This window comes from Panthera tigris, chromosome E2 (genome assembly GCF_018350195.1).
Source record: "Panthera tigris isolate Pti1 chromosome E2, P.tigris_Pti1_mat1.1, whole genome shotgun sequence".
Classification (NCBI taxonomy): Eukaryota; Metazoa; Chordata; class Mammalia; order Carnivora; family Felidae; genus Panthera; species Panthera tigris.
In genome coordinates this window covers 14,692,583-14,712,872 of record NC_056674.1, presented here as the reverse complement: position 1 = coordinate 14,712,872, position 20,290 = coordinate 14,692,583, and the positions used below count along the sequence as shown (strand labels likewise).

Below are 20,290 nucleotides of genomic sequence, written 5' to 3'. Positions count from 1 at the left end.
AAACGCTGCCTGTATTATACACCAAGATATTCTAGATTCTTGGTTTTTTGTTTGTTTGTTTTGGGGGTGGGTGGGTGGGGAGGATGTTCTTTATTTTCCATTTATCCATAGCAATCCTCTCTTTTTTTTTTTTTTTTTTTTTTTTACATTTTTAATGTTTATTTTTGAAGGAGAGAGAGCGCGCGCGCGCGCGTGCACGCACGAGTGGGGGAGGGGCAGAGAGACAGGGAGACACAAAATCCCAAGCAGGCTCCAGGCTCTGAGCTGTCAGCACAGAGCTGGACATGGGGCCCAGGAACTGTGAAGTCAGAGACTTAAGGGACTGAGCCACCCAGGTGCCCCCCACCCATAACAATCCTCTTAACAATTAAAGCTTTATAATAATACCCCCTTGTTATCTTTAAAACTTCTTTAGCTACTCTTGGACGGTTATGTTCTTCTAAATCTTATTTGTGTGACATAACCTATATGCAGAAAAGTATACAAAAGTACACAGCGGAATGATTTATCAGAAAGTGAACAGCCATGTAACCACCGCTGGAAATTGACTCCCCATATTCCCGAACCCTTCCCCCTTCACAAGAATCTCCTCTCTACCGGGAGGTAACTACTAGCCTGGTATTTATGGTCATTGTTTACTTGCTTTGCTTTTTGTTCTATTCCTGGGGGTGCATTCCTGTGTTTTAGTTTTGTTTATTAAAAAAAATTTTTTAAGTTTATTTTTGAGATAGAGAATCCCAACCAGGCTCGCCCCCTCAGTGCAGAGCCCCCATGAGGAATTAGAACTCACGACCTGAGCAGAAATCCCTTGAATTAACTGACTGAGCCACCCAGACCTGCCAGTTTCGCTTACTTTTTGAAATTGTATACCCTTGTGTCTGGTTTCTTTCACGCACTATTTTTATGAGATTCACCCATGTTTTCCATTGTGGTTATAAATAGCTAATTTTCTTTAAACATTTTTTAAAATTTTAAGTAAACTCTAAGCCCAATGTGGGGCTCGAACTCACCAAGTGGAGATCAAGAGACACATGCTCCGAGGACAGAGCCAGTGAGGCACCCCAGTAGGTCATTTTCTTGATAGGTACATAGTCATTGCTATTTTTGTTATGTGTCTCATAATATTACAACATCTTAAATATTGGTTCTCCAATTACATTCTCTTTATTCTAATTAATGGAAAGACTTCAGAGAGGGAAATTCTTTTTTTCAATTTATTTATTTATTTTTAATTTTTTTTTTTAACGTTTATTTATTTTTGAGACAGAGAGAGACAGAGCATGAACAGGGGAGGGACAGAGAGAGAGGGAGACACAGAATCTGAAACAGGCTCCAGGCTCCGAGCTGTCAGCACAGAGCCCGACGCGGGGCTCGAACTCACGGACTGCGAGATTGTGACCTGAGCCAAAGTCCGGCTGAGCCACCCAGGCGCCCCTCAATTTATTTTTTTAATGTTTCTTTTTGAGAGAGAGAGACAGAGGGTAACAGGGTCAGAGGAGAGAGGGAGACACAGAATCTGAAGCAGGCTCCAGGCTCTGAGCTGTCAGCACAGAGCCCAGTGCAGGACTTGGACTCATGAACCTTGAGATCATGACCTGAGCCAAAGTCGGACACTTAACCTACTGGGCCACTCAGGCGCCCCAGGAAATTCTCTCTTTGATTTTGCTGGTGGTGACTCCCATCATGATGGCTGTGATTCCCGGGCATCAGCAAGTAACGTTAATGACTCACTGCTCTCTGCCCTATCAGGAGTAGCTATTCTGGGGGTGCTTGACTGGCTCAGTCAGGAGAGTATGTGACTCTTGATCTCTGGGTCATGAGTTCGAGCCCCACGCTGGGTGTAGAGATTTCTTAAACAAATGAAACTTAAAAAAATTTTTTTAAAGGAGTAGCTATATTGGGGCGCCTGGGTGGCGCAGTCGGCTAAGCGTCCGACTTCAGCCAGGTCACGATCTCGCGGTTCGTGAGTTCGAGCCCCGCGTCAGGCTCTGGGCTGATGGCTCAGAGCCTGGAGCCTGTTTCCGATTCTGTGTCTCCCTCTCTCTGTGCCCCTCCCCCGTTCATGCTCTGTCTCTCTCTGTGCCAAAAATAAATAAAAAACGTTGAAAAAAAAAATTTAAAAAAAAAAAAAATAAAGGAGTAGCTATATGTTCTCATTTAATTTTCCTGGTCCGAGCATCGCATTTATAAAACACAACATTCGGCCTCCTTGCTGCTTCAAACACAGCTCTTCACCAGAATCTCTGCCATCACTCTAGGTGTGGCTCATCTCTACAGCCAGTGTGGGGCTTGAACCCACAACCTCGAGATCAAGAGTTGTGTGCTCCAGTGACCTAGCCAGACAGACACCCCACGTGGGGCTCCTTCAAGGCAGCTCCCAGGCTGGGCTGGAGACCCACAGGTCCGTGCTCCCACTCTCAGGCTGCCCAGAAAATCACAAATACTTAACAAAAGAGTTCCCAGACGTAGGTAACAACATATATTATTAGGGGAGGAACTAGAAATTGTAGTAATTTTGCTATAATCCTATGGAGGCACGTATAATCCTGCCCTCTGAGGCCCCAAATGACCTTACAGCAGAAGTTGAAAATCCTTCCTATTATCTGGGCACAGGAATGGCTATAAACAAAATTATAGTGTCTTGAATAGAAGTGCTCACGTGGGGAGATAAAAGCAAAACTTTGAGGTAGATTCCGGGTTGGCTCGTGCTCCCAAGACTGTACTTCCAGTGGCTGAAGCATCTTTGTCTCTGACTTGCTGCCACTATTTCCGGATCATTTGAGGACAGTGTCAATCATGCCACAGACTAAACAATTAAAGGAGCTCATATTAGGGGATTCACAGTTTTGTTTTTTGTTTTTTTTTTTGTTTTTTTACAGGACAAAAATAAAGAGAATGTTTTTTAAAGGAGATTTAAAAATTAAAAACACATTTTTAAGTTTATTTATACCGAGAGAGAGAGAGAGAGTGAGAGAGGACACGCACGAGCAGGGAAGGGGCAGAGAGAGAGCTTTGTACCGTCAGTGGTGTGGAGCCCAATGTGGGGCTCGAACTCACAAACGGTGAGGTCATGACCTGAGCCGAAACCAGAAGTCAGGTGCTTAACTGACTGAGCCACCCAGGCACCCCTACAGAAACAAATGTAAAAATGTTTATTTATGCTGAGAGAGAGGGAACAGGGGCAGGGGAGGGGCAAAGAGGGAGGGAGACAGCGAATCCCAAGCAGGCTCCGTGCTGTCGGCACAGAGCCCGATGCAGGGCTCGATTTCACAAACCATGAGGTCACGACCTGAGCCCAAACCAAGAGTCAGATGCCTAACCGACTGAACCCCCCAGGCACCCCATGAGGAGAGACTTTTTCAAGGGGGTATCTGGTGGGGGGTTTTCATGCGACCGCCCCAGACACTTGCTCTGTTTTCAGAGCCTTTCCCCTCCGTAACCGAAGACTTTCTCGGGAGCCTCCTTCTGGTGCCAGGTTGTGACACAAACGCTTCATTTTCTTCATCCTTAGTCTAAGAATACCTGCACGGCTCCAAATGACCCGAACCTACAGCTTTCTGGAATGCAGCTGGATGGCCTAAGACAGTTGTCTATACAGGACGCTTGTCCTGTTAGCCAGAAACATGAAGGTCGTCTTAATCTCCAGCTTCTCCTGGGCATGGCCTGGGTCTGTATCATCCCCTTTTGGGGGCCGTTCAACAAAAATGCCTCACACAGGGGCTTGGATAAATTGGTCATAGTTCATCTAAATGACAGGTGCTTGTTTGCAGCGATTACAAATCATGTAGAAAATACTCAAGGGCACGATACCGGGCTGTGAAATTTTATGTCGCATTAAAATTGCAGGAGGGTAATTCGTTTTTAATTATTTAGTTTTCAAATATTAAAACAAGTTTTTTTCTTACTGTAATTTTTTTTAATGTTGATTTTTGAGACAGAAGGAGACAGCGCGCGAGGTGGGGAGGGGCGGAGAGAGAGAGGGAGACACAGAATCCAAAGCAGGCTCCAGGCTCTGAGCTGTCAACACAGAGCCCGACGCGGGGCTCGAACTCACGGACCATGAGATCGTGACCCGAGCCGAAGTCGGATGCTTAACTGAGCCACCCAGGCACCCCTGTCCTTTTTTATTATATGCTGTTGTCTCTGTGCCTAATTTACAGATTTTTCTCGGAGGTATGCATACATAGGAAAACATACAGCGTACGTGTTGGGTTTGGTATTCACTGTTTCAGGCATCCACGGTGGGGGGTGGGGGGAGCGGGTCTTGGAACGTATTTCCTCGCAGATAAGTTGGGGGGCTACCGTCTTTTTAAAAATCAGGACATTCTTGGGGCGCCTGGGTGGCGCAGTCGGTTAAGCGTCCGACTTCAGCCAGGTCACGATCTCGCGGTCCGTGAGTTCGAGCCCCGCGTCAGGCTCTGGGCTGATGGCTCGGAGCCTGGAGCCTGTTTCCGATTCTGTGTCTCCCTCTCTCTCTGCCCCTCCCCCGTTCATGCTCTGTCTCTCTCTGTCCCAAAAATAAAAATAAAAAAACGTTGAAAAAAAAAATTAAAAATCAGGACATTCTCTTGTTTCAAAACTGGGTTGGGGGCGCCTGGGTGACTCGGTCGGTTAAGCGTCTGACTCTTGATTTTGGCTCAGGTTGGGATCCCACGGCTCAGGAGACTGAGTCCCACATCTGCCTGTGCACTCACAGTGGAGCCTGTGGAGCCTGCTGGGGATTCTCTCTCTCCCTCTTTCTCTGCTCCCCCCCTCCCCCCAACAGACAAATAACCATTAAGAAAAAGAATAAGACCATTTAAAGAGAACAGCAACAACAACAGCGTTTTCCCCTGGGGATGTTTCCCCTTTTCTCGTAGTCAATGCCCGGAGACCTACCCATTCCAGGAGAGGTGGAGGCCTGTGTTGTTTTTCTTGCCGGAGATGTGGGAGGAAATGAGAACCTTTTAGCTAATTTTTTTATTAGCCAAGGGGATGAAAGAACATCCTTTTCTCTCTTTTCCGTCTACTCTTCCCTTTCCCTAGTGTGTTCTTGTCAGTCCCGTCTGGAGCTGGCTGTCGGCTGCCTTCTCCACGGAAGCTCTTCTCCTGCACGGGCCTCTGTGCGGGGCAGGGCTGGGCATCTCTCCAAAATCCGCTGAGCCCGGAGCTCAGATGTGAGTGGACGGTCACCATCACCACCAGGAGAGCTGAGAACCTTCCCGTTGGCATGAATTCCCTGAACCCGTGTGTGAGTCTAGGAGCCCCGGGTTCTTTCGTTCCTTCTCTCGCGGATCTCAAAGGCCTGTACCCGCCACCCCCACCCCCTGCCAGCCCCCATCTAATCCTGCATTGGTGATAAAGCAGAGGAGAGAAAAAAAAAATGGAGAGAGGGTTTAGGATACACCTGTGAGGCACCCAAGGGGCCAGAAATATGGCCAGGCTCATGCTTTTGCCAATGTCAGCATCGGGGTGTGAGCCCACGCAATCAGACTCTAGAGGCCGTGCCCTTGACCCCTCTGCTCTACTCTGTGCCCCTGACTTGACTGCTTTGTCCTCTCGAGGGCTGATGCCACCCGAGGACGGCATGCTACGGAGGGCCGTGCAGAGAGCAGTCAGACAGACCCGGGACGACTTCACATTCACTTCTAGTCCCTCCTGAGCAATCAATTCACGTGACCCAGGGAGTGACTAAGCTGTGGACGAGCCGGGGGCATCAAATTCTCACCATCCTTGTTGTTGGGCAGCCAGGACCTCCTTCTCCAGCTTGGCCCCTCACTAGGGGGCAGATACGCCTCTCCAGTGCACGTGGTCCCCGGGGTCCCTCAGCAGCCCTGGTGAAGGAAGATTCCCGGCAGGTTTCTGAAATCTGAGGAAATTCAAGGAAACGCCACGAACCTTTAGATGTCCACCTGCACTGTCGGAGCAGGAAACTGTGACGTGCAAATTGAACTTACGGGAGCGACTGTTCAAATGCTTTTAACGCAGGGGCACCCGGGTGGTTTGGCCGGTTGAGCGTACAACCCTTGATTTCAGCTCAGGTCATGATCTAAAGGTTCACGAGTTTGAGCCCCGAGTCAGGCTCTGCGCTGACAGCTTGGAGCTTGCTTAGGATTCTCTCTCTCCCTCTCTCTCTGCCCCTCTGCAACTCGTTCTCTCTCTCTCACTCTCAAAATAAATACATTTTAAAAATGCTTGTAACGTTAAGATCTACACATTACCCATTAAAAAAAAAATAGGCTGGGGCGCCTGGGTGGCTCAGTCAGTTGAGCGTCCGACTTCGGCTCAGGTCATGATCTCACGGTTCGTGGGTTCGAGCCCCGTGTCGGGCTCTGTGCTGACAGCTCGGAGCCTGGAGCCTGTTTCGGATTCTGTGTCTCCCTCTCTCTCTGCCCCTCCCCCACTTGCACTCTGTCTCTCTCTGTCTCAAAAATAAATAAATATTAAAAAAAAAAAAAAAGATCTACACATTACCTGATGATTCAGCTAGGTTAGCAAAGACTGCTGCTACCCTAAGGCTGAGACAGGCATGGAACGAGTAAGTTCGACATAAACAATTCAGACAGTGCGATGTTCTCAATCAGCGTGTAAATATTTTTCCTGAAGCAAAGAGCTCACCTTCCAAAAGAACCATTCCAAAGGGTTCCAAAGGGAAATCCTACTAAGTCCTCCCAAAAGGACTTTGTCTCTCTCTGTCCATCAGCTTTTGCTGGTAATGTACATCACCACAAGCTCAATTGTTTAGGCCGGTTTACGAAGTTTAGGGCCCACTTGCCCTGGGCCCGCTGTGGCTCCGAGCTGTCAGCACAGAGCTCGACGCGGGGCTCAAACCCACGAACCTCGAGGTCATGACCTGAGCCGAAGTCGGTCACTCAACCGACTGAGCCACCCGGGTGCCCCCAAACTTCTGTTCAGAAGTGACATTCACCATTAGTGCTCACACTTCACTGGTCAAATTAAGTCAAACTGGCCAAGCCTGAGGTCAGTGGATGGCAAGTCTATTCCTCTCTTGGGACCCATAATATAACTTGCCTCCCCAATGCATTTTAAGCTGTTTCAGAGCATTAAAAAATTAATGGAACATCTAAATTCTTTGTATGAAGGGAGGACAAGAATTTTTTTCTTAAATTTTTTTTTAATGTTTATTGATTTTTGAGAGAGACAGAGAGAGAGAGAGACAGAGCATGAGTGGGGGAAGGGCAGGGAGAGAGGGAGACACAGAATCCGAAGCAGGCTCTAGGCTCTGAGCCGTCAGCACAGAGCCCGATGCGGGGATCGAACTCACGAACAGTGACATCATGACCTGAGCTGAAGTCAGACACTCAACCCACTGAGCCACCCAGGCACCCGCCAAAAATAAAATCTTAAAAAAAAAAAAAAGTTAAATAAAAACACGTCCTTCCCATATTTCATGTTCCTGAAAACACTAACACATAATATATGTGATACATGCTTTGTTGTATTTTTATTTTACCTGTCGTCTTAAATACCTTGAAAACATCAAATTAATCTTCCATGAAGCAATTATCTTTGTTGACTATGACACGAAGAGATTACAAATACTGAAATTTCGGAGGTTTCTCAAAAGTCTTCCAGTCCTCATTTTCCAGATAAAAGTTTAGAAAGTTGGGGCTTGTAGTCACTTCTTTCCTCATCTTGGTTAATATCACATGGCAAGTTGTTGAGTCAAGTTTTAGTCTCACAAAGCCAAGCTGCTTTGCAGGGAGGCAAACAGGAAAGATACTTCCTGCAATGCAAAGAATCTGCATCACTCAGGATTTTTCTGAAAACAGGCTTCAAAAGACCCACGAGCATTCTACTGTTTTCTGTCGTTTCTGATTTTACTCTTCTTCAGTTGTGTAAAAATTGTTCTCCCTTAATCGAAAATATCCCCCCCACCCCCACCCGCCCAATAAAAACGTTCTAGTTGTAGGACTGGCAAGCAACTATCTTTTTCTTTTTCTTTTTAAAATAAGTTCTATCTCCAACATGGGGCTTGAACTCATGACCCCAAGATCAAGAGTTGGGTGCTCAACTGACTGAGCCGGCCAGGAGCCCCTGGCAAAAGCTGGGGGCACCTGGGTGGCTCAGTGCGTTGGCCGACCCACTTCCGCTGGGGTCATGATCTGCAGTCTGTGGGGTCAAGCCCCGCGTGGGGCTCTGTGCTGACAGCTTGGAGCCTGGAGTCTGCTTCGGATTCTGTCTCCCTCTCTCTCTGCCCCTCCCCCACTCACGCTCTGTCTTTCTCTCAAAAATAAACAAACATTGGGGCGCCTGGGTGGCGCAGTCGGTTAAGCGTCCGACTTCAGCCAGGTCACGATCTCGCGGTCCGTGAGTTCGAGCCCCGCGTCAGGCTCTGGGCTGATGGCTCGGAGCCTGGAGCCTGTTTCCGATTGTGTGTCTCCCTCTCTCTCTGCCCCTCCCCCGTTCATGCTCTGTCTCTCTCTGTCCCCCCCCAAAAAAAATAAATAAATAAAAAATAAACAAACATTTAAAAAAAGAGAGAGAGATGGTCTTGAATCTAAAAGAAAATGGCAAGGTTCCCGGAAGGTAGCTTCCTTCCCTGATGATGTAAAGGGCCTCGCATGTGACTATTCCCTATCTTTGAGCCTATCACAGCCGAGTTCTGCAGCCAGAAACTAAGCCACAGATGCAAAGAGACCTTCGATAAATGTAAAATAATCCAGATACATGCTGGGAAAACGCGTTCGCCAGCTGGCATCCTGGGCTGCTTCCTTTCTCTGCACACACCCAGGAACACTCAGCGGGGTTGGTCAAACCCTCTTAAATGGTTGACGCGGGTGTTGGGCGTCTTTTCCCCAAACAGAAGCTGCGCTTGCCTGGGGGTCTCCCGAGAGGGCAGCAGAGCAAGACCGGGACCTCTGCCTGCAGGACGTCGCAGTCATCCTTTGCTGCATTTGTCCGCGGGACACTGTTGTCCGCGGGCAGCTGGGGCACCTCAGGCCGCTGGGTCCGCTGGGCAGCTCCCGGGAAGACCAGAAAAACGCCACAGCGCCATGGTGCGTGGGAACACATTAGCGCGTGCCTGTGCGCCTGCGCGCGCGCGTGCGTGTTTAACCCTTGCGCCCTCCTGGAGACCATGCCTGGGAGACGAATCCGCACGTGGATGACATTCCGGCCAGGCTCTAGTTGTCCCCAGCCCCCAAGGAAGGACAAAAGTCGCTTCGTATTTTAAAACCTAGCCAAGTTAATTCTTTGTAAGACATACCTACACGATGGGATCTCTTTTCCTAGCTTGGTTTAGAAAGCTCTAACTTTCCATGCTGGAAACCTAAAAGTGTCCCTCCATGGCTACTGTTGTGACATGCTCTCCCCCTCTTCCGGTTCTCCTCCTGCTTTTCTCTTTCCCTTCCCTCCTTCCCTTCCACCCTCTTTCCCTGATCCTTCCTCTCCTCCCCTAGCATCCCCTCCTCCAACCTCCTCCACCTCCTCCTCTCCCTCTCTGCCCCTCTGTTCATCCTCTCTTCTTCTCCCAGCCTTCCTCCTTTCTTTTATCTATCTCCTCCTTCCCTTGCCCTCCCTCTTAACTCTAAATCTCTAGCAGACTTCTCTGCCTAACCTCCTGTTGTAATGCCCCCCCGCCCCCCCCCAAAGTTCCAGCCCCGGCTGCTTCTAGGGGATCTGTCTTCCAGGCCCATTTGTAATGCCACCCCTCTGCTTGGTCTGTTCGGACCCTGTGTTCTCTTGTATTAATGTATTTGCTTATCTACCCAATGCAAATGATCTTACTATAATTATATCAGGCACTTATACACATATGCTTTGTTGACATCTGAGAAGGCTGAGTCCTTTTCCCTCGTTCTTCTTCCAGATGGTCTTAACTGTTCCTGGCCTTTCATACTGTGTGTGAATTTTTGAGTCAGTTTGAGAATTTCCATAAAAATCCTATTGGGATTTTGTTTAGAAATGCATATTCTTGGATGAATTTAGCGGTAGAACTGGCATCTTTAAAACGGATTCTTCTCCTCCCCTAATGTGCTATGTGTGTCCACTTATTCAGGTCTTCTATTACATGAGTTTTATAATTTTCTTTATCATTGTTTTGCAGACATAGGTAGGAACACTCTAAATAAAAATATCCTGATAAATTCAGGGTGTAGTTTGCTTGGGAAGGTCAGTAAGTGGGAGGCAATGGGGAGTGACCCTTCTTTTTGATATTTGGGTTATTTCTAGTTTTGGGCCATTATGAATGATATTTGTATGAACATGTTAAAAATTCCCTAGGGACATCTATCTAAGGATGGAATTTGGGGGTCAAAAGGAATACATACCTTCAACTTTACTAGCTGATGTCAAAGTTTTCTAAAGTAGTTGTATCCACTTACACCCCCTCTAGAGTGTTTCATTTCTTCACGTGCCAACAATTTGTTTCCTGAGTTTAATTTTTTTCTAGTTGTGGGGTGTAATATTATGTCGTTGCATTTTAACTTGTATTTCAAGGATTACTAAGGTTGAACAGTGTTTTTTGATATACTTTTTTTGTGAAATGTTTGCTTCAGTCTTTTCTCAATTTTTGTGGGGTCGTCTGACTTTATTATTGATTTGTAGGAGTTATAAAAAAATATCCTACACATGAATCCTTTTTTGGCACCCCGCAAGTTTTGATATGTAGAATTTTTGTAGTTTGAGTAAAACTATTTTCTAATTTCAATGTATGTTTCTTCCCTAACTCATGCATTAGTTATACATTTGGGGGGAGAGAGTATGCTCTAAAACTTTAGACTCTAGGGGGGCCTGAGTGGCTCAGTTGGTTAAGCGTCCGACTTTGGCTCAGATCACAATCTCCTAGTTCTTGAGATGGTGAGTTTGAGCCCCGCGTCGGGCTTTCTGCTGACAGCACAGAGCCTGGAGCCTGCTTCAGATCCTGTGTCTCCCTCTCTCTTTGCCCCTGCCCCACTTGTGTTCTCTCTCTTTCTCTCTCTCTCTCATAAATAAATAAATAAATAAACATTAAAAAAATAAAAATTTAGACTCTAAATCATTTTGTTACTTTGAAATTTGTTGATATATGCTTTATAGCATATAGCATATAGCATATACATGCTTTATAGCATATAGCAAAGCATATATATGCTTTATAGCATATAGCATATGCTATATAGCATATAGCATATGGCCAATTTTTGTGACTATTCTGTGTACGTCTGAAAATAATACATATTCTATCTTCTCTCTGTAGACTGGTTGGATAGAACAGTATTCTGTGTAACTTTCTTAGGCCAATTTCCTTAGTTATTTTGCTTAATCATTTTATATTTTTACATGTTTGAGCTATCAATTTATAAGAGAGATGTGTTAAAATTGTTCACAGTGACGGTGGATTTGTCCATTTCTCTCTGTATTTGTGTCCCGGGAAAATATGAAGACATTTAGCAACTAATGTGCCTGGATTGCTGTGCTTTGTCAATGGTGGCACTGTATTACTGGGAACCCCTGCGGAATATACTGTTACTTTATTTCCAGGTGTTTCAAGCTTCAAGAAAGAAGCTGTGATAATTTACAAAAGCACCCATTTAAAAAAAAAAACAAAAACCCAGACATTTCATTTGTGTTAACCCCACTTCCCTGTGGGGGTTAGTCAGCTGGAAGAAGCAAGAAAAATGGAGGAGACTGGATAGCATATAGGCTCACTATGGTAGAAGCCAGTCACCATTAAGTCCAGAAACCATGAGATCCTTGGGATTTGAGGAAGTCTAAGACGGCTGTGTTCTAGCCATACCAAGTGAAGTGTGAGACGTGAGCAAACACATCCATGTGGAAGCCCAGCCTGGTGTATCCTTCAGAAAACTTGAGTCCCCACTGTGATCTGATAAAAACCACACGGTGCACGACCCATGGCTGTATTACACCTGCAAAACTGGACGAGGGAATCATAAATTACTGTTTGAAGCCAATACATTTTGGAACGCTTTGCTATTTTGTTATCTCGAACAACAGCAAGACAAGGAGTCTGGTCACTGTTATCCATGTGTATGAATTGCTTATTCTAACAAATGCTATCCTCCTTGGTCTAAAACCCTGACAATTCATTTCCAGACTTGTGTCTGCCCACAGAAACTGGAAAAGTCTCGCAAATAAATCTTTGCCTACGGGAAGGAAAAGGCATTCTTTGAGGGCAACTTTTCACCCGACGTTCCTCAAATTACAAAGTAACCCTCCCTTCCCCCACAGCCACCATTATAATTCTGCGGCAGTTGAAATTGGGAATTGTCTGAAATTGGGAAAGGATTTTGGCCATGTAGTAAGTACTATGTAAGGATATTGTTACAAATGTCTTTTAAGATGTGACCCTGTCACTCACTCCTTGTGTCTGATCTGGGTGGTGGGTGTGACCATTGCTACTTTTAGGTCCTCTGAGCTGATAAAGCAAGGAAATATCACACTGGCGTGTGATGAGAGGGTGTGACATGCTTCGATGTGCATTTGAAAGAAAACCTCTTACTACATCCTGGAGAATGGGGTGTTGGGGGACAGGGCACTGAGTCCTGGCTCCCACCACTGGGAGACGTTGAGAACTAGGTCTAGGATCTGACAGAGATGGGGAAAAGGCCACGCCTGACCTACCTGGAGGGAAGGGGACTGGTTCCCTGAGCAAGCGGGACTTTGACTTTGGAGATTTAGTGATCCTTTGAGATAGTCACGATGAGATCAGAAGTCAAGATGCACAAGCCTCAAGATCAGATGAGAGGCTGATAACAATGACTAGCATTGCAATTAAGGCGGGAAATGTTGGACCCGCATCGGCTGGATTCAGAACCTGATTCTGCCACTTGTTAGCTCAGGGGTAGGAATCAGTTCCTTGAGACGTCTGTCCCTTATGGTCATCATCTGTAAAACCAGTGCCAGACCTGCATTACAGGGTTTCTGTGGAGATTAAAGGAAATAATATACGAAAGCACCTTAGAACCATATCTGGCATGAAGTAAATACCCAATGGGTGTTAACTCTTGTCATGGAGCTGCAGGCATAGTTCCAACTTGAAAAGGTATTATCTTTGTCTCAAGTGGATCAGGTTCTCACACAGTGAGAATGGGGGGTTGGGGTGGGGGAGGCAGATTCTTTTAATCCAAATAGTGTCTGAGCTGATCAGGCTCAGTCTTTGGTTGCTTTGAGAGCTGATTGGTACACCCCTTCCCCTAGGGTGTATCCCTCTGGGGCTCCGACTTTAGCTGAAGGTGTTAACCAGATCCCCTCCCCTTGGCCGGCACTAAGCTCCCATTGTTGTATCTTCCGTAGCCCTTCTGCTCTGAGGCTGCTAAAGAATTAGAGACGAATACACAGTCTGCATTTAAATGTCTCCAATTGTCAGCACCTGGGTGGCTCGGTTGGTTGAGCTTCCGACTTTGGCCCAGGTCATGACCTCGAGGTCTCTGAGTTTGAGCCCCTCGTCGCGCTCTGTGCTGACAGCTGGAAGCCTGGAGCCTGTTTTGGATTCTGTGTCTCCCTCTCTCTCTGCCCCTCCCCCACTCGTGCTCTGTCTCTCTCTGTTAAAAATAAATAAACATTAAAAAAATTTTTTTAATGTCTCCAATCATCCAAAAGCATGTCCTTTATAGCAGTTTTATTTTTAACAAAAATTTAAAGTTTATTTATTTTAAGAGAGAGAGAGAGAGCGAGGGAGCGAGTGCTTGAACATGAGCAGGGGAGTGGCAGAGATCAAGGGAGAGAGAGGGAATCCCAACCAGGCTCCACGCTGTCGGCACATGCAGCCTATTCGGGGCTGGATTCCACGAAGCATGAGATCATGACCTGAGCTGAAACCCGGAGTCAGATGCTTAACTGAGCCACCCAGGAGCCCCCTTTTATAGCAGTTTTAAAACCCAGAATCCAGGGGCGCCTGGGTGGCGCAGTCGGTTAAGCGTCCGACTTCAGCCAGGTCACGATCTCGCGGTCTGTGAGTTCGAGCCCCGAGTCAGGCTCTGGGCTGATGGCTCGGAGCCTGGAGCCTGTTTCCGATTCTGTGTCTCCCTCTCTCTGCCCCTCCCCCGTTCATGCTCTGTCTCTCTCTGTCCCAAAAATAAATAAAAAACGTTGAAAAAAAAATTAAAAAAAAAAATAAATAAAACCCAGAATCCAATCAAGTGCCGGGCATTCCGTAGGGTTGCTCTCTTTAGTCTCTTTTAATCTAGAACATTCTCCCTGCCTTGTTAATGTCATTTTGGGAAGTTTCCAGGACAGTTGTCATGGGAAAGGCTCCAAGCACAGGAGTGAGCTTGGTGTGACTAGGAACTGAAAGGAAGCCAGTATATCAGGCTTTATCTGCATCCCGTTATAACCTCAGGCTCACCTTTATAGCACCGTTACTGCTTTACTGAGGCGACCAGGGCTGCACAGATTTCCTGCTGGCTTCAAGTGGGTGTGAGCCGACAGCCCTTTCCTCAGGACCTTTCTCTGCCTGCCACTGGGCGTCTTTGACTTTTGGCCCAACACCCCCGCGAAGCCCTCTCAGCACCCATACACTCGCAAACCCTCACTGCAGGGAAATTAATGCCAAGAGGGTGGCTTTTTTTTAAAGTTTATTTATTTATTTTTGAGAGAGAGAGAGAGAGAGAGAGAGAACATGTGGGGGAGGGGTAGAGAGAGAGGGAGAGAGAGAATCCCAGGCAGGCTCCAAGCTGTCAGTGCAGAGCCCTAGGTGGGGCTCGAACCCACAAACTGTGAGATCATGACCTGAGCTGACAGACTTAGCTGACATGTTTAACAGACTGAGCCACCCAGGCACCCCAAGAGGGTGGCTTCTTAACATAAGGGATGAGAGAAGATGAAAAAATACTTTCTTTTCTTTCCTAGGCAGAGAGTATGAAGAAACACTGCACAGCTAAGAGGGAAGGGTGGAAACCAAGCGGATGCTGGAAAAATCCTAAAAGGCAGCTAGACCCTTATTATGGGAAATTTTATTGCTCTGGTCACAATAAAGACCCATTGCTAGTGGTAAGTGGGGTAGTGAAAACCCATGACATAGCATCACATTAGTAAGCATTTTTTTTTTAAATGTTTAGTTTTGAGAGAGAGCGTGAGTGCTAGAGGAACAGAGAGCGAAGAGGACAGAAGATCTGAAGCGGACTCCGCCCTGACATCAGAGAGCTCGATGCGGGGCTTGAACTCACAAACCCTCAAGATTGTGACCTGAGCCAAAGTTGAACGCTCAACCGAGTGAGCCACCCAAATGCCCCCTAAGCATTCTTATCTGTGTTTATTGACTCAAATCAATAACCTTGCTTTATGCTAAGGGGAAATAGAAAAAGAAGAGCACACTAAACCCAAAGCTAGCAGAAGGAAGGAGACAAGATTAGAGCAGAGATCAATGAAATAGAGACAACAAAAAAGAATAGCGTCAATGAAACCAAAAGTTCGTTCTTTAATAAGATTGACAGGGGCAGCTGTGTGGCTCAGGCAGTTGAGCGTCTTACTTCGGCTCAGGTCATGATCTCACGGTTTGTGAGTTCCAGCCCCACATTGGGTTCACAGCTGTCAGCGTGGAACCTATTTAGGATCCTCTGTCCCCCTCTCTCTCTGCTCCTCCCCCTGCATGCTCTCTCTCTCTCTCTCTCTCTCTCTCTCAAAAATAAGTAAACATTTTTAAAAAATTGACAAAATTGACCAACTGTTGGCTGGACCGACTTTGAATAAAGACTCAAATTTCTAAGATCAGAAATAAAAATGGTGACATTACTACCAGCTTTAACAAAATAAGTAAGGTTATACCAGAATATTATAAACAATTATATGGCTATATTAGATAAGCCAGGGGAAATGTATAATTCCTAGAAATGTACAAATTACCAAAACAGGCTCAAGAAGAAATATAAAATATGAATAAACCCATAAAAGTAAAGAGATTGAATCAGTCATCTCCCAACAAGGAAAAACCCTAGACCAGATGGCTTTGTTGCTGAATTCTACAAAACATTTTTTCAGGCCATGACCCTGCTACCAAAGCCAGATAAAGATATCACAAAAAAGGAAAGGTATAGATCAGTATCCCCATGTGTCCTTTCTTTCTTTTTCTTTCTTTCTTTCTTTCTTTCTTTCTTTCTTTCTTTCTTCTTTCAAGATTTTTGTCATAGACTCTGGGTCTAAAGTTCTTTCTTGTCCAGGAAAAAGCAGACGCAGGATTAAAATGTGAGAGATGGCTAATGTCTGGGAAAAGATAAGAGCCCCGAATAAGGATCCTTGCTCTGTATTTATTAAGATCAGAAGGCTTACAAACGTGATGGACGTGCACAAAGAGACAATGAATCTGTGAACATAAACTCATTGGCATGAGGGAAAGGGGGTTTGAAGATATATGGTGTTAGGGGTTTGGGTCAATATAAACCAAAATCCTGGCACTGGGTAGATGGATGTTAATGGCCATGTCTGTTTATCTTAGCCAGCCTAGGGGATAAGACAGATAGAGCATGTAACCTCAGGATTAACAAGGCACCTTTCTTTTGCTAATTAGCTCCACTCTGGGCAGCTTCACCCGCATTGGTCTATAGCCCTATTTGCCTGTTTATCTAATTTGGTCCTTCCTTCCTTCCTGTGAAAACAGCTTTCTACTAAAGTACTAAGTTAGGGGGTGTATGTGCCCTGAATACCTAATCTTATTTACCTCATATACCTTTGTGCTGGGGCCTTTGCCCCACCCTCTCTATCCTGGAGGCCTTTGTACCCCCTCCATCTTGGGGGCCTTTGCCCTCCCCCACCCCCACCCCCACCTATTTATCCATACTTGTTTACCCAAACTTGGGTATGAGCATTCTATGGCTTTGTGATTCTTTATGCCTTGTTAACCCATCAGTGCAGGCTCAGGGAATTCCTAAGCTTAATTCCCCACAGATTTTATCTTTTAAGTAATCCCTATACCCAACAGGGCTTGAACTCACAACCCCAAGATCAAGAGTTGCAGGCTTTACTGACTGAGCCAGCCACGAGTCCCCCATGCCCATGTATTTTTTCTACATGCTTGGGAAAGAGTAAATATAATGGGTGAAGATCTAGCTATCCTCTCCCATGGTGTGACTCATCTGTAATTTTTACAGGATTACAAATGACCTCTATTAAACCAAATTCACTCCAAATTATGGAAAGAACACAATTTCAGAAAACATTAAAAATTAAATTAAATGTAGGGGTGCCTGGGTGGCTCAGTCAGTTGGGTGTCTGACTTTGGCTCAGGTCATGATCTCACAGTTCGTGAGTTTGAGCCCCACGTCGGGCTCTGTGCTGACAGCTCAGAGCCTGGAGCCTGCTTTGGATTCTGTCTCCATATCTCTCTGCCCCTCCCTGCTCTCATTGTCTCTCTCTCTCTCACTCTCTCAAAAATAAAATAAAATAATTTTTAAATGAAATTATATCTAGGGGCACCTGGCTGGCTTAGTCAGAAGAGCTGCAACTCTTGATCTTCGGGTTGTGAGTTCAAGCCCTATATTGGGTGTAGAGATTACTTAAATAAATAAAATTTAAAAATTAAATTAGGGGCACCTGGGTGGCTTAGTCGGTTAAGTGCCTGACTTCGGGCTGACCATGGGCTGGGTCCTCTGCAGGGCTTTGAGGATCTCTGGGGAGAGAAGGAGTTATCAGAACCCATGCAAATCAACCCATCAAGTTTATAATGAAGAACAAGAATGTTGGCAGCATAAAACAGAGGTCCTGACCTGGCCCGGGGGGTCAGAGAGGGTTTTATGAGAAAGTAGTGAACGGGGTCAGGGGAGCTGATGCTCAAAGCAGATGGAACACGAAGAGAACATCTTGAGGGAGGGACATGAACTTCAAACTCTTTCCAGCCCCAACTCGACCCAGCCTATCAGGTGAACCCCTGGCACCTGTGTAGCCCTGTCAAATTGAGGTTACTTTGTCTCTCACTTCTCAAGTACCTCATGGTAAGAGCGTGGACTGGTGTCTTCTTGATCTCCAGAGGCCCCTTAAATGGTGTTCTACTTCCCGGAATAAAGTCCAAACTCCTTCACCGTGACCTGGCCTTGGTCTGCCTCTCCAGCTTCATCTTCTCCCATGACCCCTGTCTCCACAGCGCCCTTCTGCCCGCCCCCCCCAACCCAGACATCAACAGGTTTTCCATGTGTCTGAGCCTTCGAGTTTGCTGTTCCATTTGCTTAGAATGCTCTTCCTTATCCTTCAGTAAAAAAGACACTTCATCAGAGCTGTCTTGCTTGGGTCGCCAATCTAATGTGCTCTAACCAGTGCCGCTGGTGGCCTCCATAATACCAGTACCTATCACGACCAGAAACTATTTATTGGTTTGTTTGCTCATTTATTTTCTGCTTCCCTCCCTAGGGTGCCAGTGCTTTGAGGGCAGGACAAGCTCTATTTCTCCAAATCCTGATTTTTCTATTCACGAGAACAAGACATGGCAGAGTAGTCACTTGAATAACTATTAGGTAAACAAATAAAGAAGGGGCAGGATTTTATTTTTTATTTTTTGAAAGCTTATTTTACTTATTTTGAGCCAGAGAGAGAGAGAGAGAGCACAGGAGGGTCAGAGAGATAGGATCCAAGCAGGCTCTGCGCTGTCAGCATGGAGCCTGATATGGGGCTTCAACTCACAAACTGTGAGACCATGACCTGAGCCGAAATCAAGAGTTGGATGCCTAACCAACTGAGTCACCCAGGTGCCCCTGTTTTTACTATTTATTTATTTTTAATGTTTAATGTTTATTTATTTTTGAGAGAGAGAGAAAGACAGGAAGGGGAAGAGAGAGGGAGACACAGAATCCGAGCGGGCTCCAGGCTCTGAGCTGGCAGCACAGAGCCCAATGCGGGGCTCAAACTTATGGACCTCAAGATCATGACCTGAGCTGAAGTCGGATGCCCAACTGACCGAGCCGTCTAGGCACTCCTGTTTTTAAACATAAATACCTGCAAAATCCTCTGCTATTTTGACATTCATACCCTTTGAATACATCACGCTCTTTTATCCTCATTGGCTTCTCAAGGAGATTCTGGGGATCAATTCTAAAATTTACATGGAAAATTCAAGGCCTGCTTTTACCCTTTTGAATAGATATTTGGAAGGTGTTTCTACCATTGATCACTTCAAAAAGTTCCCTGAATTTTCTTCTTGTATGAGACACAGTTGGGTGCTTCAATCGTTTTGGGCTACTGACAATGTTTCCAGAGTCAATGTTCTTGGGCTCTTTCAAGACCTCTCCAAGCCAGGCTGACGGGCATGTGGAGATGAGGGATGAGGGTGGAGTGGGGGGCAGGTGAGATGGGCCAGGGCCAGAGTCCCAGCTCCACTTCAGAGATGTTGGGTCCACAATGGGTGCGGGGCCTCCAGGGCGGATGACTAGGAACTAGAGCCAATTCGCCTATCAAGTGAGACCCCCCCCTATGAATAAGGCCTGTCTTGGAGAAGAACACCATGGGGAGGAATAAATAAATGAGCAAATAGGTCACCTGAGAGGTGGAGAAAATGCAGAACCGAGAAACAGGGAAAGGGAAGGTAAGAGGGAAGAGGGAGGCATGATATTTTTAAAGTTTATTTGTTTTTAGAGAGAGATAGAGATCAGGGAGGGGCAGAGAGAGAGGGTGGGGCAGGGGAGAGAGAATCCCAAGCAGGCTCTGTGCTAACAGCTTCAACTGCACTGATGGATGCGGGGCTCAAACCCATGGACTGTGAGATTATGACCTGAGCCCAAATCAAGAGTCAGATGCTTAGCCAACTGAGCCACCTAGGCACCCCAGGAGGCATAAGTTTTTTAAAAATGCAATGTATCGGTTAAGTTCCCTTGCTCAGAATTCTCCCTGGGCTTTCAACCATCCCAAATCCAAACTCTAACAGAAGTTACAAGAATGTCTACCATTTAGGCTCTGCCAAGATCTTGACCCTTGTCTGCTGCTGCTTTGTTTGAGGGGCTTCCCCATGCACCTCCCATCCCCGGAACCTCATCCCCACCCTGCGAGGTCTCACCAGTAGCTGCCCAACGCACAGAGCCCATCCTTCACCTTCTGGATTCAATTGCCTTCCCAGTTTACTGTTTCTCTCTGTATCCTGCGTGTTTTCTCTTTCTCCCAGAGTGAAATTTTTGAACGTTTTATCCATTTTGACTTCCATTTGTTTTCCTCCACCATTTGAGGTCAGAGATGAAGTCTGGAATCACCGCTTTATCCCAGGGCCCTGCACAGCATGGGGCACAGAACAGGTTCTCAAGGAGCACATGTTGAATGGATTACCAGAGGGTGTGACATTAGGGTGGGGTAGGGCAGGGCTATACTACGTCAAAATTTTGTATAAATGGGAGTCCTCAAACCCAGCAGATACATAGACCGAATTCAGAAGTTCAGCAAA

General features: G+C 46.2%; 1 long non-coding RNA gene across 1 annotated transcript; it reads right to left on the bottom strand.

Moving 5' to 3' along the window:
- Positions 1-11,436: 11,436 nt before the first annotated feature.
- LOC122234187 lies at positions 11,437-20,107 on the bottom strand. The gene is made up of 3 exons (XR_006211962.1): positions 19,948-20,107; positions 12,565-12,864; positions 11,437-11,857 (listed from the first exon to the last, which is right to left on the bottom strand). It is a non-coding gene; the product is annotated as an uncharacterized LOC122234187 (long non-coding RNA).
- Positions 20,108-20,290: the final 183 nt, after the last annotated feature.